Source organism: Haliotis rufescens, unplaced genomic scaffold (genome assembly GCF_023055435.1).
Source record: "Haliotis rufescens isolate VD_foot unplaced genomic scaffold, xgHalRufe1.0.p SCAF_13, whole genome shotgun sequence".
NCBI classification, from domain to species: Eukaryota; Metazoa; Mollusca; class Gastropoda; order Lepetellida; family Haliotidae; genus Haliotis; species Haliotis rufescens.
The window spans coordinates 22,246,667-22,272,861 of record NW_025963813.1 but is presented as its reverse complement, the minus strand read 5'-3'; the positions used below and the strand labels follow the sequence as shown (position 1 = coordinate 22,272,861).

The window sequence follows — 26,195 nt, the reverse complement described above, 5'->3', positions numbered from 1 at the left end:
AGGTTTAAAGACATTTGATGATTCATTTGTGTGTTTAAAGTGCATTTTGACAGCCCGGGCCAAGTCGGACCAAACACAAGCCAAACACTTCTGATAGAGACTATGTTGAGAATGTAGAGTGAAAAAGGCTTCACTTTGAGCACTGTGTTTTCTTTAACTACTGAAATATGAGACAATAAAGTGGTATATAATTAGATATAATACTAGCCTTTAGATATAAAGAATGTTAGGAACTTTAGAAGTGCTTGGACAGTTATTAACACGCGTCGTGTCAGTCCTTTGACATTCGCGAATATCCACTTCCAGAAAACATCCTGTGTTGGTTTAACACGAATTAGTAAAGGTTAATTAGGGATGCCCAACACGTTAATTAATGAAAGAAGAGTAGTCAAAACATTGTCGTTTCCTGCCCAGGACATCACACCCCTACACGCCAAGGTCGGTGAGAAGCATTCTCATCAAAGAATACACACAGTCACACTGACTTTTCTACGAGACTCACGGTATGTAGTCATAATCATCAGTTTATCACATTGTTGAAGGTGCATTTTTATTCAAACTCAATTAAATGAGCAAAACTATACGTTTGTGGACATTTGAGATCTGCCTAGATATGCGCGTTTCTTTTTATTATTCTGCAATCCATGTTTAGTATTACCCGCTGGCCCGGCCCGGCCCGACTTTTCTTGGCCCGACTTTTAGGCAATCCCGTAGTTATGCCACTCGCGTAATGTACAATACCTCAATACATCATAGAACAAAATGTGTTCCGTGACTTAATATATTACGAACGAAGTTTTAAAAGCCGGTTGATATTCGTTTGCGTATTTGCCGAGTGTATAACTTACGAAAGAAAAAATCCTATTCCTATACTCAGACGTTCCTAAGCCTTGCGCTTTCCTAATTATTTTGACTAAAATTATTACCGTTATCATTGTATTAGTTAATGGGAAATGCGTGCCGATCAAGTACGTGCCATCAATTTAAACGACATAGTACGATTCTGAACTTATCACGAGACTGTGTTTATGAATCATTGTCAAATAGTGGTGACATTAAATCAAGGAAACAATACGCGAAATCGCGCATGGACAGGACGGAAATTTGGACAAGGCATTAAACAATCCGCATGCGCAGAACGATTGATTTCAGTACTTCCGCTAAGCGCTTCGAGTATTGCGTTAAACTCGGGCCTGTAATCTAACACGTGAGAACTGACCAATGGAATCTGAGAAATAGAAATACCGGCAAATACAATGTCAATCAAGAAAGGGAGGAGCTTGATGATATCGTTCTCTCCAAGTAAATTCCGATGTCAAATAACGACGTTATTTGAACGGAAAAACGATGGTTTGAAAGCGTCCAAATAACGCACAAAAATGAGAAGGGTTTAACGACGTTTTAAACAGTATTCCAATTATATCGCGGCATGACAGCTTCACGTGGGAGGAAAGCCCAATGTGGTGCATGTCTCAGACATTTTCCACTTTGATGAATCCCACGGGAACGGATATGGTGCTGACAAACCTGGAAAAAAATGTTTCTGGGATGATTTCAACGGAAATGCTGAGATTTGAGACGGCGACGGAGACAAGAACCTTGGTTTTGGAACTGTTGCGACATCTCTTTGGTGCTGAAGTTATGTATGGCGACGGGACATTATATGCGGTGCCAACTCTTTTCTGTCAGCGTTATACTCATCACGCCTTTGTCAATGGTAGCTTGTTTCCCTAAGAACTCTTCCTCTTTCCGAATAGAAGCAACCTACGAGAGCATGTTCCACCTGCTTCCAGAAGCTACTCCTCCACACTTCAGCTGTCTCCCTGAACCACCCAGTTACATATATATTCACTAATAAAAATATCCACACTATTGGTTTGTTTGGCAAATCGTTTTCGGTACTAATTACATCTTATTGTATTTCAGACTGATTTCTAAGAAACTGCTCAACGAGCCGCTGTCACTATTTTCGACTTTGAAAAGGATGTGTATATGGAGACGGACAAAACAGGAAGGACTTCAGGTTTTCCTACCGAGAACAAGCCAACGTCAAGACAGACGTATTGCCTACTGATAAGTTCATTAACAAACAAGTATTCTGTTCCGAAATTTGTTGAAGCAAGCTGTTACGACGTAAATTGTAATAAAAAGGTAAGTTGTAATACTTGCAGCAAATTGTAATAATTTTGACGTAAATTGTAATAACAACGTAAATTGTAATAAAATTTGACGTAAATTGTAATACGCAAATTGTAATAAAAATTGACGTAAATTGTAATAATCTCAACTTGCGGTAAAATGTAATAACTTTTTACGTAAATTGTAATAACCTTATAAGTTTAGTGTCAAAGGCGTCAAATGACTAGAACCTATCCTTGTCAGGGTTGGTACAGGTTTATCGTACAATCGTCATTAAAGTATGGGTGTGGGGAAGGATGGAGGTCGTTATCGTACATTGTTGTATAATTATATGTATATATAAACGCATTGGAATTTCATTTCTATGGTTGTCAAGAAGAGGATTAATAACTAGAATGAACTTAGTTTTCTTCTTTCTTTTAGACATACTCTGTGTGTTTTGTACTTAATTGTAATATATCCTATTGACGATTTTCATCATAATTGTTCATATTTAACCTAATGGAATCATATTTCAATTGGTAAAGTAGGTAGTTATATACACAATGGAATAATTATAACGTAACAAACTTACAGAAATATATTGATGTGTAAATGTGGAAAGTCTGACTTTTACTGACTGAAGCAAATTTATTCATTTTGCAACTGTATATTTGTACACATTTTATGCGGAGAGGAGTTTACTAAGTTCCAAGAACTTGTCCCCAATACAATTCTCATTTTGTTCTGTGAATAAAATATGTTTGAACTAAACTAAACTATCAAATGGATGACATGTCATTCTGCAGTTGTCTGTGTGCAAGCTGATTTATACATGTTCATATACATAACATCAATTTATTATTATTCAAGTTTCAATTCTTTTAACGTTGCTCGGAGGATGTAAAGCAAATAATGACAATGTCCTGGGCGATGTACATGTAGGTATGTGAACCCGCAAGGACTACCTTTATCAATTATTTTACGTGCAGCTTGTGTCACGTCTGTGTTGTTAGAATGATACTCTAGCAACTGTACACACGTCAAAGGAAAAAAAACAGTCGTCAGCAAAAGCAGCATAGATTTCCCATGCATGGGAAATGAGAATACTAAATACATAACATTATATACACAATGTGTTTATTAATATCAAAAGAGGGGCGTGGATATTCTTTACCTACATTGCATATACTATTAGATATTGTGTATGCTCGATCTCTGTGAACTTATCACAGATAAACAAATAATAATAAATAAATGCAAACCATGTTTACACATGAAATATTTGTAGCAATGTATGATTAACATATGGATCATTAATATAACATAAAATATTTCCTTTCATAGGAAGAAGTATATTTAATGAAATAGATGAATAAATGTAACTGTCTGGATTCCTTTCATATGTCATGAAGAACTAACAACAACTTACTGACAACTTTTGCTGGGATAATAACTCCTTGCCCCAACAACAAAAACAGAATCCATCATGATAACGGCACTAAATCATAATTCAAAGCATACACAAGTAATATCCCGTATCTTCGGGCATGTCTAGTAGTATAGGTAATGGGGGTTCTGCCGCAACTCCACTGGAGCCGGATTCATATACCTATATCGCTACTACAGGTGGCATTTTTTATGCCAAAATGATTATGCGATTCAATGATAGTCATGAGTTGTATTAAACGAAACATCAATATTAATTAATAATGAATAAAATTTACTATAGCCCACGAGGATATTGGAAAGGTATAGGAGCAATAAAAAAAATTAGCCACCGCAGCTAAGGTATCTAAAGATGTGGCCAAGGATTGGTTAAAGAAACAAGCGATGTGGCAAATATATTTACCAGCACCGCGTTATATACCGAGGAAGAAGTTTGATAATTTTACAACGAATGAAGTTCATCAGGCTGACCTCTTGTTTCTTCCCCACGATAAGGTAAAACGCAAAATGTATCAATACGCTTTAACAGTAGTGGATGTGGCTAGTTGATACAAAGAGGCTGAGCCATTAACCTCGAAAGAATCAACAGAAGTAGCTAATGCACTGAGCCGCATATATAAACGCAGACCGCTAAAATGGCCTAAGCTATTTCAAGTAGATCCCGGTCGCGAGTTTATGGGATCGATAACTAAACTGTTAACAAAGCACAATGTCAAAATCAGGAGTGGTGAAAGAGAGGCCCACCGGAGACAAGCTATCATCAAAAGATTTAAACTGACATTAGCGGAACGTTTGTTTGGCTATCAGTATGGGATCGAAATGAAATCCGAACGATTGAGATCAACCGAATGGGTGACACGTTTATCAGCCGTTGTATCAGCGCTGAATAATGAAGTAACGAGATTAATCGGGAAGAAACCATCCGATGCGATTAAAATGAAATCCGTGACTTCTGAATCTTCAGCACCGAGGAGTGGCAAAGAATGAAAACTTCCGGATAGAGTAAGGGTAAGATATTTATACCAGGCAGGTGAACTCGAAGGAGGCCTACGTCGCGCAACCGATCCAATATGGTCCCTTAAGACGGATAACATTAGTCGATTGGTTACGAAAGAAGGAGAGCCTATTCTTTATTATCTTCAAGATGGACCGGGTAGGGCATTTGTACGAGAAGAGTTGTTCATAGTTCCCGACGGTACGGTATTACCACCATAACCATAAGCATAGGTAGTTACACCATCATTATCAATCCATCTCTTTGTATCTAAGGGGGATAATGATGTCTTGTTCATTCTTAATCCATGTATCCTATGATTGTAACTTCTTAAAGAGTTCACTTCATGTTTGAACATTCTACCTTGAATAATGATTCTTTATACTGTTCGTGTTTGATATGCTTTTTTACAACATACTTCTTAACACCCTTAGCTTTTCTTATCTCTCCATTATTTATAGAATACATCTTAGGTCTTAATCCGACATACTCCGCTATAGGGGTCCCAGCACATTCATCCTTCATCTTACCTAATACCTTTTTATTTACTACGCTGTGCAGTGGATTATCTTTCGGGTAATCGCTCGTGTCGTACATATCTATTTTTTCTGCCATATCTTTATACACATCCTCGGTTTGTATTTCCATCAACAAAGAATCTGTGTCGGTGTATAACACCTCGCATCTATCGCCGTATTGGTTCTTAAGTTCGTTGTAATAAAAGTCATACATTAAGTGTTTTGACAAGTCGAGAATACCGATGTACACCGGTCTGTTGAATTTTATATTACTTTTCTGCATATGCAATGTGGCTAAGTCGTTATTGAATATCTTGCTTCTGTTAAAAGCCTGACTGGCTATAAGTTTCCTGAGTCTTTCTTCCTCATTAGATCTGACTAATTTAACATCAACACGCTTCCTTAGATTCTCCATAGTTTAACCAAATACTGAGTTATTCATGAGCTTATAAAGATTCTTTTCGAAATCGCTGGTAGCTATCTTTCTTAAATCTGTGTTCAACCTTATATAGGGCTCCATCCAAGGACTTTGATCAAACTTTAGAACTCTGTGTATTTTCTTAAGTTTCATACCTAACGATAGATACAACTGGAGATTTCTGTAGTGAACTATATATTTTGTCTTATCCATCAAATTTGGTACGAGTTTTTCTACGTTAGCTAACCTACTATTACCCATCAAGGAGCGTTGATATTCCGACATCCAATCTTTATTAACCATTAATCTTTCGGGAGCTAGCGGATAACTGTTATGATCTTTATGTAACGAACTTGGATATTCCAAGTCAACTTCTAGTATGTACCCTTTATTCGCTTGGATATCATTCACATTGATATCATCGACCCATTCAAAACCACCTGTGGGTAAAGGTTGACTCATAGCCCATCCATACAAATTGTTAGCGTCGAGATATAATATTTGCGTGTCGGGTTTACTGGGATCGTATCCTTCCACTAATTTATTATTAGCCTTAGAATACCTTTTAGCTGCCATCGATATACCACCTCTTAATCCTTTCTCAATAAACAAGTGCATATCGTAATCTGTGAGTAGTTTTAAGTTAACGCCGGTCTTCTTCAACAATGCATCCCACGATAGTCTGGGACTGGAAAAGTACCATGCCGGGTCCAAGCCGTATAATTCAGTTTCTTCGAATCTAGACCAATCATCCATATATTCATAAGGATATACACCTTTTCTCAGCAACAAATGACGAGTTATCTTATCGGTATATTGATTTGTTATCGCAAAGTCATCGGGATTGTTCGCATTAGCTAAATTGTCCAGGGAAGATAACAGAAACTGTACGGAGTCTATGAATCTAAGCCCATTACTTTGCTTTATTCTAGATTTCCCATCCTTGTCCCTATAATGTATAGGTTTAGTCAACGAGAACGATATGTATTTTTCCATATTATTAGGAATGCACGTTAAACCGCCGTTGGTCTTTGAGATAGCTTGCATAATGAGATGTGAATCGTTTCCCCTAAGGTTATGAAACACAACGGGGATGGGTATTGTTTGAGAATTCATTTTTAGTTTCAAGTTACACTCGTTATGCGCGGCTCCCCGATAATTACCCGTGACGTGACAATGATCTCTTACGGAATCCCCATCCAGGGGTTTATTACAAACATGACAACTCGTTGACTTCTTATGGGCCCTCCAATCATCCCTCCTCATACACATGGGTTTCTTACACGATAATTTTTCCCTGATTATTCTCTCTTCATTTTGTAGATATTCTAGGAACTTTCCCACAGCATCGGGACCTCTGTAAATCACGGGCGGGTTTGTTTTCCCATCATACCTTACAACTATATATCCAAACCCACAAGGAATATGTTCTTGAGTTTTGTACGTAAAACTATTATCTTGATTATTTTCTATGGGTTTGATAAGCGCTTCGAAGTCGGCGTAAATTACGTACGGTACTGGCATTTGATTACAATAATGTTCAAATTTTAATATATTTTTTCCCTCTTTAGGCATATCGATCCTGATAGCATTCTGTCCAACACCTCTACAGTCTTCTTTATGCGCTTCTAATAGATCTTGTCTGCTGTACCCATGTAGGCATCTTTCGCAGAAATATTTCTTTTCCTTATGTTTTGTTTGGTCGTATATAATAGCCTGTTTAAACTCTTTATCCACGTATAATGATATTTACCATCTTTTTCGATCAGAAATGAATTGATTCTGGGAATATGTTCCGGAGCGGAGCTTATCCTGTGTACAACAATTCCTTTAGAATGTCCGAAAACATTTATAGCTAAATTATTTTGCTTTTCCACCTTATCAATTTGTGATATTAGTGTAGGTTCGTCTATACCATCGAAGTTGAGTCCATCGTTTTGGGGATAGCTAGAAGGTCTATTTGCAATTTTAGAATCTACGGGGAACAATGCAGATCTTATCATCATTCTTAAACAGTCATCGGATTTATTTTTTACGTTAATTATGGCTTTTTTCTTTTTATAATACGGGGGTAAATCTATATAAGATTCACCTTTGAAGGGCATATAATTTGCTATATCTAAATATAAACTATCGATTTTATCCACACCCCAACCCGAACCTCTATTAGTCCAACGTTCTAAAGTTTCCTGTATCCTCTGAATTGATGTATCTAATGATGCGTTTATAGTATCGGATTCGATTATAACTTCTTGATTGCTACGGAAATATGGTTCGGTATATTCGGTGCTATCGTCTGTGTTACTTTTACTCAATAGCATTTTAATTGTCAGCTGGTATTTTATACTATGTAAATCATCTAACTCCTCGTTAATTTTACTCGATATGATGGGCTTAATATCGTTAACATCCATGTTGGAATTAATATCCATCTTCCAACCTCTTAGATATTTACCAACGCCGGCGGATATGGGTACAATATTAATTCTTGTTGTTTATTCTCAACATCATTATCAATATCAACATTATTATCATTATTATCTAGTAAAGCGATCAATTCAGCTCTTCTCATTCGAGAATAACCTCTCAGCCCACTGTTTCTCGCTTGAGCTTTGAGTTCCCTAACAGTCTGGGGTTTGTTGTATTCCAAACCGAGTAAGGTAATCAATTCAGCTTTTCTCATTCGAGAATATCCACGTAGACCACTTTGCTTTGCCATAGCCTTCAACTCTCTGACAAAAACCATTGTGGTTGAATGGTATATGCAAAATGAGACAAATGTCTAATTGGTTGTTTTCATATATCTAAATACGTATTCTCCCCAACCTATTCCTCTCATTGATGTAATCTCTCTTCCTAGCATAAATAATCTGGTTCCTGACCCTATCAGCACCGTGTTCCTTACATAAACAATAACGACCTTTGACCCCTATCCCGCATACAGAACACGTATAGTTTATGTTTCCGCGCCTGATGTAATTATTGTGTATACCGCAGTAAATTTCAACACAGCGTCGGTTACATAGAGTCGTCCATGAGTGTAAATTTGCAATTATTCATGGTTATAAATCTATCATATCATTTGTCTAAATGCAAATCACATCTACACTGGTGAAATATTGATTAGGCAGTCAGCCAACGCTATTTATAGATCACTCTAAACTAGGTCATTGGTTTATGCATAGCCACAGCTGTGGTTATTTATGAGTAGTCATGGTATAGCTGAAAATCAATACAGAAGTCAATCCCATAATCACAAATGCGACCTCGCGGTTCTTTTGTTCCTCTGACGGTGTATAAAACTGACTCATTGTTGGTCTCGGTATTGGGTCGAGTTTTTTTCCATAAACGAGGTAGTATTCGTGCATGGCAGATTCGACATCCTTAAACGTTTGAATTGAATGTCCTTCCTTAAGCAGTTTTTCATGAATAAATCTCTTCATTCTCTGCCGCGTATATTGTGACTGGGCTGCTTGGAATTGTTCTAAAGCATTGTTATGTCGTTTACGCTCCTCTTCAACTTCTTTAGCGTTTGATTCCCTCATACTAGAAAATACAAAATTACTCCCCGAAAAAGCTAGAGCATTAACAATAGCTCCACCGACCATCGTCGCAATTGTTGCCATATGTTTAATAATATAAAATATTCAAATATTTAATTAATTACTTCATTATGTCTTCCGGGATAAGCCCTTGTTTGATGAGCATATCCTTCGTTGCCATTGCAAATCCAATATCCAGAATCATCATACCAATGTCATAACTATTAAAATCTAGCTTGGGAGGTGTGGCTTTAGTAATCATTTTAGCCATACGGGCATAGCCAATGGCCAAGCCAGTGACCACCGCTGAATGATACGTCGCGTTTACCAACATTTTACCGTCTGTAACTGGAGTAGTCATGCTTCTTATAGCATTATATGCGGGCTAACCTCTAATTGAACTTGTTGTGACATTGGGGGTGACGTTTTCTCTTCTCCGGTCTTATAAAAGAACCATACAGCCGCTATAGCAGCAACTCCTACTAGTGCCCATGTTTTAATCGGATTAATATTTGAATTATTTATTAATTTTGCTTTCCTCGCCAGTCCTCCCTTTCTTCCTGCAGCTATTTCTTGGGGGTTCTTAGTAACTCTAGCTTGTTTTTGTGTTTGTGGTGCATTCACATGTGGTGCATTCACATGTTGTATTTTCTCATTCACATGTGGTGGTTCCTCATTCACTCGTTGTTCCGCAATCTGTTGTTCCTCCTTCACTTGTTGTTGTGTGTTCACAATCTGTTGTGGTGTCACCTGTTGAGTCTCCATTATTATTAAGTGGGCACGTATGTTTAAATTGACAATACCTAGCCGTTAATAAAGCTGTGGTGAGTGGAGCTAAGAACATTCCGTATCTATGATAAAACTCACAGCTCACTGCGCTTATAGCGTGTTCTTTGAATGGGTCTTTCTCTAGAGATTCGCATAAATACATGCGATGTTCTGCCGGGATAGGGAGAAACGTACTAGCTACGACTGTGTATAGTTGTAATATAGAAGACCATATCGTTTTAGTCATGGTAGCTCCCAGTCTAGACTCGTAACGCGCGTACAGTTTTTTAATTTCTTCCTCGGTCATGTTATTAATTTTTTCGATGGTATAATTTTCTCCCAAATATTGGAAACATTTTCCACCGGCTACCAAAGCCGTGAGTCTTTCTCTATGTTTATCTAAAGATTTATCAACATGTTGATCAGGCTCCGATTCTTTGAGCATTTGTTCGATGGGTTCGTCGCATTCCATAATGTAATACCTAAGGAGATATTTAAGTCTAACATAATATAATATGACATATCCAATACAACCCGTAATAATGAACTGTTGCGAAAGAATGAGGATTTCAAACCACATTTTATGTCATATTAACCGCTAATGTTCAATTTATCGTAATTTTGCTGTAATTTTGCTATAATTTTGCTATATTTGCTACATTTTTGCTACATTTTTGCTACATTTTGCTAAGCAATTGCATAAGCAGCTGGTTGATCGGTTTTTAATATGAGTTTACAGTGCTTCGTTGCCGCTAACAGTTTTCTGACTTTATCTCGTTCGGGCTTGGTATAAATGACATCATTTTCGCGTAAACATTCCTCGATGAATCTCGATCTTTGCAATGAAACAGTGCTACCCATTTGGTCTGCTCTCTGAGATCTTTCAGGACAGAGTTGTATTTTTGAGTAAGTACCCAAACGCTATGCTGAGTATGCCGACCGGAGAATGCTAAATACGAAAGCATATCTTTCTTTTTTGTTAGTTCTTTACTCGCGCTGCAATCGTCTATTATGAAAAGGGTTGATTCTCCTTTGTATTTTTCGTGACATACTCGGAGGCAGTCTTGTAAACGATCGCCCGGACCGACTCTATGTACCCCATCGTCATTCATTACCCAAAATTAATTTACCAGCCAATTCCTGGAGCTTCGTTATCTGTATGGTGACACCCTCGCTAGCATTTTCTATTCTCCTCCCACTGCCGTGTAATTGATCATCGTCCGTTGTTCGCATGTCGAGCCATAGCGCGTACTTCGTGGTGAGGTATTCACCCATCGATACACTCCCGAGAGACAGATCTTTCACGACCGCGATAACTTCCGGGGATCGTTTTATAGAAGGAAGTTTTTTAATCTCATCCCACTGGTGATAAGCTAGCATTCCTTGACTATATAGTTGATTAGGAACGCCCTCGATAGTCAATTCTACTTTTGTAATCTTGGGATTGTAGAACTTCTCGGTATTTCTTTTAAACGCATCGGAGGGGTCCTCGAACAACATTAAAATACCCTTCAACGACCTCGTGGGAACGTTTAGATTGATATTCCACATCGTATCTTTTTTGTCCCTCGTGATCTTTCGGTGTCGCAGCACGCGATCGTACAAAATGGCTAAACTTCCGGTATAATGGTTACGAATTTGTCTGGCTAATTCGGGATCCGTTATCATATCGTACTCCAGAGAGATATTGTCAATGGAATAGCTAGCATCTTCACCACCGGTTCTGATTACTCTACCGTAGTCCTTAAAAGTGAGTTCGTATTCTAACCTATCGCCTAGGGATGCTTGATATAAGGGCATGTGGGAATCTAGTAATTCAAAGTCTAGGGGAACATAGAATCGGTTACCTAATGCGTCGGCAACGGCCTTATCTTCTTTGTTGGTATCAACACATTTTCAACGCCCACGCGCAGTCTCAATGTGTTCTTATTACTAATACCTTGGTACTGTAAGTTTTCCCGCTCTTTATCCGTTCTCCAGAGATCCATGTAACAATAGTATACATCACTATCGTCAATACTCAAAACCTCATTGCCGCTAATTTTAATGGCGATTTTCTTAACGATAGCACGACCTATGTTCTGAACAGGCTCCCTGTTAACGTCTGTAGAAGTCAAACCAAACGTAAATGCTAGTCGGACAGTTCCCGGAACTAACACATCGTGTGCGCCCAGATTAGGAAAGCGAACCAGAAGCGTTTGATTCTGATCGATGGTACTAGGGTTATTAGTTATAGTTACAAACTGACGAATTGCTTTGACCCCTAATGGATCTCGAAGTCTACGTTGTGGGTTTAACTTGCGTCCGTATTGCGAAGACATTGTTATATTGAAAACATGTACCCTAGCTATGTTTAATATAAAAATGACTGATTTTGATCTAGATACCTTTGATGACTTTGATAACCAGAATCCAATCGAAGATACTGATGAAACCAGCTTTATGAATTTTAACGATAAACTTTTGAACCCAACCGTAAATGATGAACTTTTGAAACCAGCCGTTGATGATTCTTACGATACCTTTAAAGATACCCCAATAGGTCGTGACTATTCAAAGTTTGAGATAGATAGTAAAGGAATATTGAGACTGCGTGGCGCTCCGGATATTGATCTGATGCATTCTAGTACTCGTAAGCCCCTAGCCTTGTCTACGATAGCCAATAAACACTGCATCAGCACTGTTCGTGATAAATTAGGTTTTGTGGAGTACCGACGACTTTCCGGGAAGACTACTAAGGTTCTTAGGACTGTGCGTGAAGAACTCAGTAACACAGATAATTTGGAAGCTTCCTCGAAGGTGGCCTCTGATGGACTCGAAGAAATCTTGGGTACCTACTACGATAATTCCACGGTCAGTGTATCACCATATTCGGAGTTCAGTATTAGGGAATTACGAGGTCTTGACAAGGCAATGCGAACAATGCGGGGAGAACTCACCAATAATATGGCCAAAATCGACAAGCATATAGTTTACGAGAAAACAAAACTTGAACAGGCGGGCGATGAATTCAGTAGACTTGCGTAACTTAGAAGACGAAAGATCGGCCCACCTCGAGGCTGCTTCCACTAATAGAGAGGCACTTCGTTTGCAAATCAGTCGTATTCGAGAAACTATCGATCGAGTCCTCAACGATGGCACTACACTGGCCGATAAAATTAAAACATTGTTCAGAGAACAGGGAATAACAATTGCCAGTATTTTAACCGCGTTGGGATTTATTATATCGACTTTGACTCTCGCGTTAACCAGTGGCAGTACAGGTGGTGGTACACCGCCCACACTGCCTAGTGATAAAAACGGTATAAAAGAGTGGATAAAAAAGCATTTAAAAGCATTACGTTCAGCACTGGGAAAGCTCCCTGAGAAAGCGGCGGCCGCACTTCCCGGTATAATAGGGAGTGTTGTTTCCTGGCTCTTGAATTTATTAGCTAAGACCACCACTTGGCTTAGTCAAAACTTGTGGGGGTTGATCGTAGCAATTGCAGGGCTGTTGTACGTATCCGCTAAGAACTATTTATCCAAATCAGTTCGCTAAGAACTATTTAACCAAATCAGTTCGCTAACCAAATCATGAGTAAACCAGCCGCGACTCCACCTAATACAAGCGCTGTTATTTCATCGATATGTTGTTGATTTTTAGCCTTAATATGCGGTGGCACTTGTGCGTTAGTAGATGTTTGTGTATTAAAAGATGTGTTAGTAGAAAACTGTGGCTTGACTATTCCCTTTTCGCCCGTGATTGTTTGCGTTATTAATTCGACGTTAATATCTGAATTTATACCTGTTTTTTGTTGATCGGTAGCGATAACAATTTTATTATTATAGCCTATCACTTGACCGATCTTAAGTTCCATATTACTCGGAGACATGTATAGTTCCGGTGCATAAACGTAGTCCACTTTGGATTGAGCGTACTGTAATGCATCTTGAAAATGCTTTATAGACGATGGTATGTCAACTGGTGAATTAATGGCGTCCTCCACGTTTGCGACAAACTGTTTTTGCGCATCGAACGCCGTCCCAGTACCGATAATTCCCGTTCGTGTTTGGGATTGTGCACCGAGAATTGCCCACACATAAGTTCTTATCGATTCATTAAATCTTACAAATCCTGGGTTAGTAAAATTATTTTCTGTTTTATCATTAAGAAATTCATTCCAAGCGTCATCGTTCAGTTGTACACATTTTTTAACAATATAAATTAAACCACTCTTAAAACTCATAATATCCCCTCTCCAATCGTTACTTTAAAGTTCCCAGCCTTTATACCAATGACCGGTTTTATACCGATTATCATATAATCTTGAGAAAAGTTTTCTGTCCTGCCACAACTTATCAAAATGAACATGAAGTTTATTAAGTTCTTTATATACATAATCACTTTCTTCTTTGACGGATATATTTTCCTCTGTGTAAGGAAGACCTAGACCATGGTTTGCTCCTTAAATGCGCCAATCTTTACTCGTAGAAACATTAAATTCCTGACAAATACGCTCATACGCAGACCTATCATAATTATTATTTGCGGAATTCCAAGCTCGATCCTGCAGTAATGGAGCACTAATTTCTTTAAGTATATGTCTAATCTGATAATACACGTGAAATAATAAAACAGACTTATATAGTTTAAATCCTGGGGCATTAACAGATACGCCACATCCCGTTGTGGCACACCATACGGCAAAGTTTAACTGATTCTGCCAAAATTGCATAGGATTGTGAAACCAATCGTGCACCATTTTATCGCTAGTTGCCGTGACCCTGTAATTTTCAAAGATATTAGGTAATTTAACGAAAAAATCATCACCATAGGAATTTACCATAATCGATAGATTAGTAATCTGTCTCGATTTCATATTTAAGTTATGATATAGTATCATTGTATATTTAATATGTATGTTACACTCCCGGGAATAACAAATGGTCAGTCTATTGAACTGCTTCATACTATCGATAACTCGGATGGACAACTCGAAGTCGCTCTATGCGATGTAACGTATTACACGCTGTGGACCAATATAAATGCTATAAAAAGAAATAATGAGATGATTATACCAGGTGAAAACAGGGGTATGGACAAATCCATTATTATACCTGATGGGTATTACAGCGTATGCTCACTCAATGATGAAATGTTTAAGTCTAATGGAATTAGTATCACACAAAATGAGGCGACTGGGACAGTGAAAATATACACTGGAGAAACAAGTATACTTATTGGCGAGAACTTAGCAATTACACTTGGATTTGGACAGTCAGTATTATTACCACCCAACAAACCAGTGACTGTATATGCATTACCTGATTTAGTTCCCTATAAAGAGTTGTGCATCCATCTTGATCAGATCAGTACGACGGATAATATTCAACTAGAAAGTCCTTCAACTCTACTCAGATGTGTTCCAGTTAAAGATAAAAAAAATACAATAGTGGTAGAACAGAATCTTTCTCAACATTACAATATAAAAAATTAAAGCGGGGTATTATTTCAGACCTGAAAATTTCTGTATTAGATGTAAAACACCAACCTGTACATATAGGATACTTAAGTGTAACACTCCATATTATAAATAATGGTTGATTCCATATTTAAGTTATGATATAGTATCATTGTATATTTAATATGTATGTTACACTCCTGGGAATAACAAATGGTCAGTCTATTCAACTGCTTCGTACTATCGATAACTCGGATGGACAACTCGAAGTAGCTCTATGGATGTAACGTATTACCCGCTGTGGACCAATATAAAGGTTACAAAATATAATAATGATATATTTATATTGATAAACGAACATACATTTGACAAATCCATTAATATACCTGATGGGTATTACAGCGTATGCTCACTCAATGATGAAATTTTTAAGCCTAATGGAATGAGTCTAACACAAAATGAGTCGAATGGGATGCTGAAATTAGTCACTCGAGAAAAAAGTGTAATTATTCCCGACAACTTAGCACCTAAATTTGGATTTACACTCTACAAACCTATACAACCCAACATAACAACACAGGGAAATACATTACCCGATTTAGTTCCCTATAAAGAGTTGTGCATCCATCTTGATCAAATAAGCACGACAAATAATATTCAACTAGAAAGTCCTTCAACTCTGCTCAGATGTGTTCCAGTGAAAAATGAAAAATACAATAGCGGTAGAACGGAATCTTTCTCACCATTACAATATAAAAAATTGAAGCGTGGTATTATTTCAGACCTCAAAATTTCTGTATTAGATGTAAAACACCAACCTGTACATATAGGATACTTAAGTGTAACACTCCATATTAAAAATAATGGTTGATGCATCAGGCCCTGGAACACTCAGACAATGTAATACAATTGCGCTTTCCGATCTCGGAGACACAGAAGGATTTGATAAACCCGGTAACAATGGTAAGTTATACGCTTTACACTTACACGATAATGTATACAAGCAGAAAGAAGTTACATTCACAGGTAATCTAGAAGATTTAAGCGATGTCGACGTTAGTAGACTCATTAAAAACACTTCGTACAATATTATTCTCAACGGCGAGAATAAATGGACTATGGTCGAAGCAAACATCGAGTGGCTACTGAATATCGTCATTACCCCACCTTATGTGATGATGGGTAAGGGACATAATGTAACTAAGATAATAAATAGTGGCATCGTACTCGCGGCTTATATCCCGTCAAAACAAAAAAATGTGTTAGTCACTCCCCTGCCAGAAAACCCAGGTCATATGTTATATAGTCATCCGGCAATCCAAAATGTTAGTTTAAATTTGGTTACTGAATTCGATGATATTAAAGTTAACTTGAGTGCAATACCTAATATTTCTACGCTTATTATTGAAGTCTTGTTCGGAGATGCACCGGAAAATGCCTTCGAAATATTACCAGGTCTATCGATTAAATGGCAAAAGAAACACCAACGTCGACGTTGCAGTATTATTCATATCGGAGCATCACCCGTTGCAACCCTCGAGGGGGTCCAAATTATTAAAAGTGACAGCATTTCTCTTTCTAAGATATTCTTGCCGTATAATATACATTTGATGAGGTTGATGTATAGTCTCAAAACATTTAAGCAAGACCAATTAAAGACTATTATATGATCGTAATATACACTATGAGTTTATATCCAGCGCTCGATGAAGCATTTGAAAAGATGGATACTGTTGATGGATTTCGAATTACATCAAATAAGCGACATAAAAAATCGAATAGAGAAGGATAGGGAGTTGGATTGTATAAAAAGTATCGCAGAGCCGTGAATGCTCTGGACGGAGTTGACACCTCTCTTGTAGCGGCTAGCATTGGACTCGGTGTAGCTGGTGCCGGTTTACTATCAACTATAATCGCCACGCCTATCGTGCTCATCGTGGAAATAGCCGCCGGAGTCTCGGGACTGGCAGGAATAGCGATACAATTCATTTCTTGTAGATTACAAAAGAAATCATTAAAACACGATAGTATTCGGATACTAGCCGAAGCAAAGTTGAACAGCATTGAGGATCATATTTCAACAGCAATGGTCGATTGTAAGATATCCGAGGATGAGTTTCGTTTAGTGTTGTCAGAACTCACCAAATACAACGAAATGAAGCAGGAGATTCGATCAAAATCTCGTAAGACCAGTGGTATTAGCGAAGACGAGAAAAAAAAGTTCATAGAACAGGGGAGGCAACAAGCGCGTCAATTATTCCGTGCCAAAACCTCAGAACTGGTTGGAGATTAAAAATAGATTGCTTACTATCGTTTGATCACATTTAGACAAATGCCTTCATACATATATAATAATGGAGAAAGCTATTCAATGGAGAGAATTACCACAAGGTTTTTATTATATCAGTGATGTCAAACAAACCAAATACGGTTATCAATTGTTTCTTATCAATTTACAAGAAGAGTGTAGTTATATAGTCTGGTCTCCTAGTAAAATGAACGAAGAACTTAATAAAAATGTTGAATATCGCTTTATTGATAAAAATAATAAAGAATATTTTTATTACCATTTAGACTCATCTAAAGCAATGATTGACCCCAGGTATTGGTGAGCTAGAGCCAATTTAACTTAATCTCATGACTATCATTGAATCGCATAGTCATTTTGGCATAAAAAATGCCACCTGTAGTAGCAGTATAGGTATATGAATCCGGCTCCAGTGGAGTTGTGGCAGAACCCCCATTACCTATACTATTTGTCTTGTTGAGTTTCAAAGAGCATCAGAATGTATAATAAATTTGTTGCAATCAATTATTGCTGAAATATATCTGTTTTGATCAAAATTGAAAGGATGGAAAATCTATAATGAAAAGGGTTTTGTCACTAACGTAAATATTCTCTTTGACCTTATACGAAGAGTATTCTAAGATCATTAAACTCGGCAATCGTTGGTGGATTGCGCCAAGCAACCTTGATACCAAATTTGGTACCTCACGTATGATGTGGTACATAATTTTCGAAACAGAAAATTACGTTTTTCATAGGTTATCACTAATTTGTTACATATATATGGACAGAAATTACCTCAGAGGATAATTTTCTCTGGGGGTTTAAGAGGATTAAAATAATTCCAGCTAACATCAAGCACTGTAATAAAATATTGAAATTATAGCATACCTTCTTACATTCCAATGAAAAGAATAGTGACTAACTAAGAAACCAAATTATATTTATCTCCGATACTATGCCCTCATCAGTATACACACACATACATACACACAAACACACATATACACACCAACACACACACATACATACAAACACATGCACACATAGGTATGTATGTATCTGTGTGTTTGTGTGTGTGTTTATGTATGTATGTATGTATGTATGTATGTATGTATGTTAATACGACCTTTATATGTCATTGGTATCAGATCTATGACTGCACTTCTACATATAGTTCCAAATGAAAGATAGTAAACGTGTGAGACCTGCATCACTTCGGGCTTTCCTCCCACATTAAGCTGACACGCCGTGATATAACTTGAATACTGTTAAAAGCAGCGTTAAACCCAACTCACTCACTCACTCCAAGTGAAAGATGAGTGACACTACTCTGTGAGAGGTCCCACAAAAATGTTGATATGAGCAATTAAAGGTTATACAAAATGTAACAAATACAAGACATTTATGATAATTCCTATACTCTTTGAAACTGTACAAGAGTTATCTGAAGATACCGGATGTTATTTGTGTATGCACGGGATCTGTCAACTCATTTGTTGTATTTGAATTCTTCGTCAAAATAAAATGAATTGTATAAATATGATTAAATTCCCTCGTTTGTTTCAGGAAAAGGATCATGTGTACTCCTTATCAACTCGTATAGCGTTTCCACTGCACATCGACAAACTGGTTGACCAGCCTGTTTTTGTACCCTTCGTCATCACTCGTTCAGTCGTGTCGAACTGGTCAACGTACTGTTGAAGCAAGTCATGCAAAAAACATCTTGAATAGCCTTATAAGAGTATTGAACAATATGTCACAATTAAGTTATTTGTCGAATACACTGTTGTGTAACCCATCATTTTGAACCCGAGGATGGATCTTTCAGTCATTTAAATTTATCGATGTTGACACCACCCTTTAATGATGATTGTACGATAAAACAGTTTTGTACGTTTGTCATCATACACAGTATTTCTCGAATTGTACATGTGAAACGCAAGCTCAACTGACAAAGATCATTTCTAGTCAATAGGCGTCTTGGACACTACGGTAGTAAGGTTATTGCAATTTACGTAAGAATTTATTACATTTTACCGCAAGAAGAGAATATTACAATTTACGTCAATTTGTATTACAATTTGCGTATTACAATTTACGTCAAATATTATTACAATTTACGTTGTTATTACAATTTACGTCAAAATTATTACAATTTGCTGCAAGTATTACAATTTACCTTTTTATTACAATTTACGTCGTAACACAAGCTAAATTAAGTTTCATTTTCTCATTCAAATAATATGGATGTATATATTGATATATTGTATTATATATGGAAAGAGACCACCAAAGAGGAGAAAAAATCGACCACTTGACGCAATATTTGGCATTTTCAATGAACACGCGGAATAGCAAAACGCGAGAAATTTCTGCCAGGCCGACCTGCTCTCAAGAGGCTTTCTTACGAAATTAACCAAGGATCGGCCCCCGCAGTACCTCCCTTCCTAGTGAAAAGTCGTGACCTCCGTCTTTCAGAGGGGATTGTGACCATGACCGACCTTGGGACGCATGAATGAAATAAAGTTGCTAAATTCAACAGAATATTATTGCATCTTTACAATTATATTTACATACATTTCTAATCTATGACACATAAAAGTAGGCAATATGTAAATGTTGCCTGGTCGGTCCCATCGACTGCTTTCAGTGGGTAATGGATCTCTGATATTTCGAATTCAAACAAAGCAGGATTCTATAGTCAACATATTTTAAATTCGTTAATTCAACCACATACTGTACATATATTTGTTTTTTATTAGAACATCGTACATGTACCATTACTTACCTATCGAATGTGGACGATGATGCAATACATTCTTTGTGGATATGAAATGCATTTTATGTAATAGTCACAACATTGCTGACTAATTCCTTTTATATTTAAGTTTAAGTATTTTATTTCCATCAGACAGCCGTACATACTTTACATCCATGAATAGACCTTTCCAGGTGTTTCAATGTGAAATTCATATCTTGCGTGTGCGTGCGTGCGTGCGTGCGTGCGTGCGTGCGTGCGTGCTTGCGCGCGTGTGTGTGTGTGTGGTCATTAATAGGTTGGATATGCATGAGTAAGAAACCCCAATCACATCAGATAAAGTAAAGTTGATCGGTCAATCATAATTTGTTACTCACATTCGCTCTTTGTAGTTTTCTCTACGTACATGTTCATCTTCTTGTCTTCGCCTCCTTTGTGTTAACTACTTTCCTTAATACATCACCTGTATTCAACAAATGACGTCATCTTCAACTACACACATTTGGTTTGGTATGGTACTGTACTGTACCACCGGGACATGTAGGAGAGTGACCTCAAGTGGTAGAGTGTCCGCCAGGAGAGCGGAAGGTCAGGGGTTCGATCCCCGGCCGCGTCATACCAAAAGACGTTTAAAGATGGTACTTGTTGTCACCCTGTCTGGCGCTCGGCATTAAGGGGCTAAAACAAGGACTGGTCGGCTCATCTAATCGTGTAGGAGAGGGAATGATCGCTGTAAACACTCTCAAATGCATATGTGTTTGTAACCGTAAGTTTGAAATAGTCAAGAATAAAAGAAAGTAAAAACTCTTGGAATATGCGTTACATTTATCACTACCTGCGACCCTTTTTCGGAAATCGCTAATCCGTATATATAATTACGCGTTCCAAAAGACAACCGTATTGAAAACGTTCTTGCCATCATGGAGATACATCTGCTGTGTTTGGAAAATTGATGTATATCCATTGTAGATTTGATACCTCTTATTTATACATCTGACATCTCGGGCTTAAGCACTCGGTTCCGCAGTGGGACTACATATATCAAATTTCAAAAGACAGGTTACTCTCCTAAATAAATACAAACGTCGATGCACGTTGATTGTTTGATGATGATCAATATCCACCGTGCATGTTTCTTTTGTTTTCCGAATGATGCTAAGAATGATACAAACATGTAATGATATTTTTTTGAAAAAATGTATTTAGACTTCATTTCCTCCAGAAACAAGAGTGCACCAGAAGAACAAATGGTATCTCGCACATTGTTTACATTTGTCGAACAAGCGAACGAAGCAGTTTTTACATAAATCTTGATTTAATTGTTTGCAATGCTACATGTGCTATGTTACTATTTATATCCAAATCATATTATGTTATATTTATAGTTTCCAAGAAGCCTACTGTATGCGGGCTGCCACAATTGATATTAGAAATCTGCATATTGTTGTACCTGATATCAGCAAGCTACTGGTAGCTGTATGACGGCATTCTACTCATTACCGCCAGACTGGCCTTGCAGCAGATGTTTCCTCCAATTGGCTCTCTCTCCTCGGAAACGTGTGCACAGCAAATATCTTTCGCCCACTGAGACACTAGTTGCTGTCTTCAACAAGTAGACATGTTCATGTCTGCTTAATGACCACTACACTTGCCATTTTGCACTGTTAAGTGAAATACATCTCCCCTGTTTGACCAAGACCGTTTCAAGTACGACGCCTCGTCAACAACAGAAGCGAGCTTCCAGTGTATATGACTGTCGGCGCATGTAGACAGCTACATATACGTTCAGCTGTGTTCGATCAATGAGGCCCTCGACAGTATGAAGCATCATGCAAGTCCAACCGTTTGCGCTGGGAAAGACGTTGGCTAAGCCATGGCATGAAGTAAGGACGGCCATTGTTTCTATTTTTATGCAGTATTCCTTGTGCTTATCATGGATCAGAATCGTCATGCTTGAACACTTGATCTGACGCATATCTAACGGAATATTTGAAGCATACGAAAGACAGGAACTTGTCAGGTGAGTGGTTCTGTCAGTAACATTCACAGGCATGTGCACACATGTATGGAAAAGTTACATAACACGAATGCATCAACTCTAATTAGGTTTATACTTCTAGGTTTGAAGATCAAAATCATGAAAGTGTGTTGTGACAACATTGCTTGATAAAATATAGCTCATCTTCAGAATTCCCCATTGTATGCAAATGAACTAAACATACTCATGTGATGCCAGCTGAACATAGTCCAGGAGCCAGGGGTCATTTATCTGCATGAAATGAGAGAGTCTTTCATTGGTATTTCTGAAAGGGGTATCCCATGGGGTATCCAAAACAGAACTGCTTGAATGGCACCCCCGGGGCATTTAGCCAGAGTTAACCCATTTCTCTCATTTTGCCGATATGGACTATCTGGCGAAAAAGTGGGAAAGGGCAACTTCAAAATTGAAATGCACTCTTATTAATGGACCTATAAAAGAGATCTAGGTGTCAAAATGAACATCGTGTTAAGCTCCATTGGATCCAATCATGAAATATGCAAACTGACCTTTTTACAGGTCAGTAGGGGGGTCAAAGGTCACGTGACGACCCTTGAGCTAAAAATTCCGCCTTTTTTCTTATCCAAGCCCAGTTTAGTAAGAAAGACAACAAATATTTTTATAAAGTGAATATGTTTTATTAGATAAGATGCCAGGTAAGTTTTTAAAACCATTTTTGAAGCAATATCTTGAGGTTAGGCTAGCCCACAGCACTGTAGATAATGTGCATTTTTAGCTCTCAGCCCAGATATGTCTCAAGTTACGATTTTCACCACGAGATGGCACTTCTCACAAATAACTGATCTTCTGTCTTATGATGAAGGGTTGTTTTGTATAACAATGTAACAAGTATAATGTTCTTAAAACAAATAATGTAGATTCCTGTTTTTACAGCATCATTTCAAATAGTGGAGATGTAGTCATCAGTTCTGGTAAGTCCCTACACTATGATGTGTTGCCCTAAAATGAGAGTTAAGAAATTGACAAGCTGTAAGAGTCTAGTGAAAACGTGTAGGCCTATCCTTACCATGATTTGGATGATTTGTTGTTGTATCCATACGAAGACACCGATGTGGCGTGGCTGGAATTCGTTGGTGTGTCATGATCCACTGCCAAGACAGGTCATAGGCTACATAGAGAACATAGAGCCGCCCCCGACAAATTTGGACGTTGTAAGGGAAACGATGGCAAGATCACAGAAAGTTGCATCAGAAAGCGGTGATAAGTATGCAGTGGTGACGTACGACGTAGCGATTGCAAAGCCAGCCCTGCAGATACAGGCTCAGGAATCTCTCCTCTTTGGTTACGTCTTTGTGTGCTTTGGAGCTGACATATTTTGCTTGCTTAGGCTACTTCTTGGAATCATCTGGAGGATGGTTCAAAATGTGGTCCTGATGTGCTAGCTTCTGGTTCCATGCGTGGCTTCATTCGCGGGAAACACTTCAACAGGAGTAAGCGTCTGCATTCCCTGTTTGCGACAGCGTTGCAAATCATTCACTTCAAGCAATTCCTGGAGTCCCATGGACACATATCTGATGAATGCATGGCATTGCTGAATGCCTTTTCTGAAGCACCGAGCCCTGGATCGTTGTCTACTCTCATTGATTCCTCTGCCATTGTGAATTTGCTTGAGAGATATGCGCAATACTGCGACGAAACGAGAGCCGGACGTCATGGTCCTACTGCAAAGTACTGGATGCTGTATATTGATCTAGTTCACCTGTACCTCCTCCTCGACCGGGCATGTCAAACTAATGACACAACTCTGTTCATCTTTGCACTGGGTGAGATGATACCTATGTTCTTCGCCACACATCGTCCAAACTACGCAAGATGGATATCACGCTATCACCTCAACCTCATTTCGAGGTGCAGTGGTGAGTTGTATGTTAGAAATGGCAGGATTAACAGCCCCAAAAGAAGTGTCCAAAGAATTGACGCCAGCCAGGATTGAGAAAGACAATTCTCATCTCCAAGACCTCATCAGAGAAATCGAAGGCACCCAGAACCCATTCATTCCTAGTGATGACAATCTGTATTGTCTCGCGACCGGAAAGGCTGCCTCTGACACTGTCAAGGATGAACTTCTGCAATTGCAAGAGAAAGGTTCAGAATGGCGTCAGAAATTTGTCAATGAGTGCAAGGAAGACCCAGCCAGATTCGAGAAACCAATCAAACGCCAGAAGGTGAAGAACTTCGCTCAAGATGCAGTAAAGATGAAATTCCCCGCCAAAGATCAAAAGATCAGAGAGGTCAGCTGCACCAGAGATTTGTTCGGAAGACTCGCGTATCTTGCTGTGATGCAGAAAATTAATTTGGGCACTGTCTTGTTGCACCCTCTTACACCAGTTCCGTTCTCTCTCTGTTCTCACAGGGGATATGAATAAGACTGCAAAGAGTATGTTCATGGAAAAGCTTGAGGCACTGGGGACAGCTGCTAACAATGAGCCAGATTCAGTCGATGCCTATCTAGTTGATGCCATGTTCTTCATACGTACTCTTCCTCCCTTGCCATCTTACTTCGGCGGTGTAGCCAGGTCAATCCTTCAGCTCGTCTGTACCAATGCCAAAACAGTTCATCTCATCTCTGATACATATCCGGATGGACCATCAATCAAAGATCAGGAGCATGACAATCATGGTTGTTCGGTGATGCATTCTTACAAGATCACCGGTCCTCTACAGAAAAGACCAGCTGACTTCCAAAATGCCTTGAAATCTGCTGATTTCAAACGGGAATTGCTTTCCTTTTTGAAAGATGAGTGGCTCAGTTCAAGTTATGCAAGTATTCTGGAGGGCAACAAGCTGTATTATGCAACTGGACAGGAATGCTTCCTCTTCACATCAAATGGTAGACAGGTAGAGAGGATAACAGTTAATGACCTCGGGTGTACCCATGAGGAGGCCGACACGAGGCTGGTGTTTCACGCTAACTTCGTTGCTGCCTCTGAGGAGATGCCAGGAGTGGTGGTCCACAGCATCGATACGGATGTATTCATTCTTCTGCTATACCACGCAAATATATCAATGCGAAGTTGTGGATGAAGCAATGCCCAGCTTCCATGCCTTCACAGGCTGCGACGTCACTGCAGCATTCAGGAGGAAGGCGACGTCGAAACCATATGAAATTATGGTGAAGAATGAATGATTTGTTAGGGCATTATCCATGCTAGGAACGTCGGATACGATTGATGTGGATGTTGCGGCCACACTCCAGGAATACGTCTGCTGCATGTACGGGTTGAAGAATGCTCAAAGGACCAACGATGCAAGACTGCAACTTTTCCAAAATATGTATGCACCCAAGAAGCAGTCAGACCCATTGGAGAAAATCAAGTCCTCTGATCCATGCTGCCTACCACCATGCAGAGCAGTTCTTGAAGAACTAAAGTGAACCAACCATGTGGCATTTATCTGGTAGAATGCATGCAGTGCAGAGCCAGTAGGATTTGGTCCCATCAGGCATGGTTGGAAAGTGGAAGACAATAACAGGTTGGCTATGGTGTGGTTTGAGTGCCCGCAGGTGCCTCGAAACTTGTCGGTGGATGATTTGGACTTGAAGATGAAGATGACGGTACGCTGACCCCAAGCCTTTCTTCAGATGAAGAGGAGTCTGATGACGAATAGGATCATTGAAGTCAACAACATGATAACTGCACGTCACTGCGGTTTTATAGTGATGACTTATCATCTGGTAAATAAGTTTTAATACCGGAATATCAGATCCTTATATGGTGGCATTAGAGATGGCAAATGGGTAATTTGGGCGTACCAACATTAACCTGATCTATCGTTGTTCTTGATCCTTTATTTAGGGCAGAAGACCATATATTGTCTTTCAAGTTGCCCTGGTTATGTAGG

At 38.6% G+C, this 26,195-nt stretch overlaps 1 protein-coding gene and 1 long non-coding RNA gene across 2 annotated transcripts in view; one reads left to right on the top strand and one right to left on the bottom strand.

Annotated features, from left to right (window-relative positions):
* Positions 1-21,877, bottom strand: part of LOC125378611 — a 43,580-nt gene extending 21,703 nt beyond the window's left edge. Inside the window, exon 1 of the long non-coding RNA XR_007220390.1 lies at positions 21,747-21,877. This is a non-coding gene — a long non-coding RNA (uncharacterized LOC125378611). The remainder of the gene's footprint in view (positions 1-21,746) is intronic.
* A 184-nt stretch (positions 21,878-22,061) lies between these two features.
* LOC124124273 (cholecystokinin receptor type A-like) overlaps positions 22,062-26,195 on the top strand; it is a 142,519-nt gene continuing 138,385 nt past the window's right edge. Inside the window, exon 1 of the mRNA XM_048394316.1 lies at positions 22,062-22,316. The gene's annotated coding sequence lies outside the window, so the exon portion shown is untranslated. The remainder of the gene's footprint in view (positions 22,317-26,195) is intronic.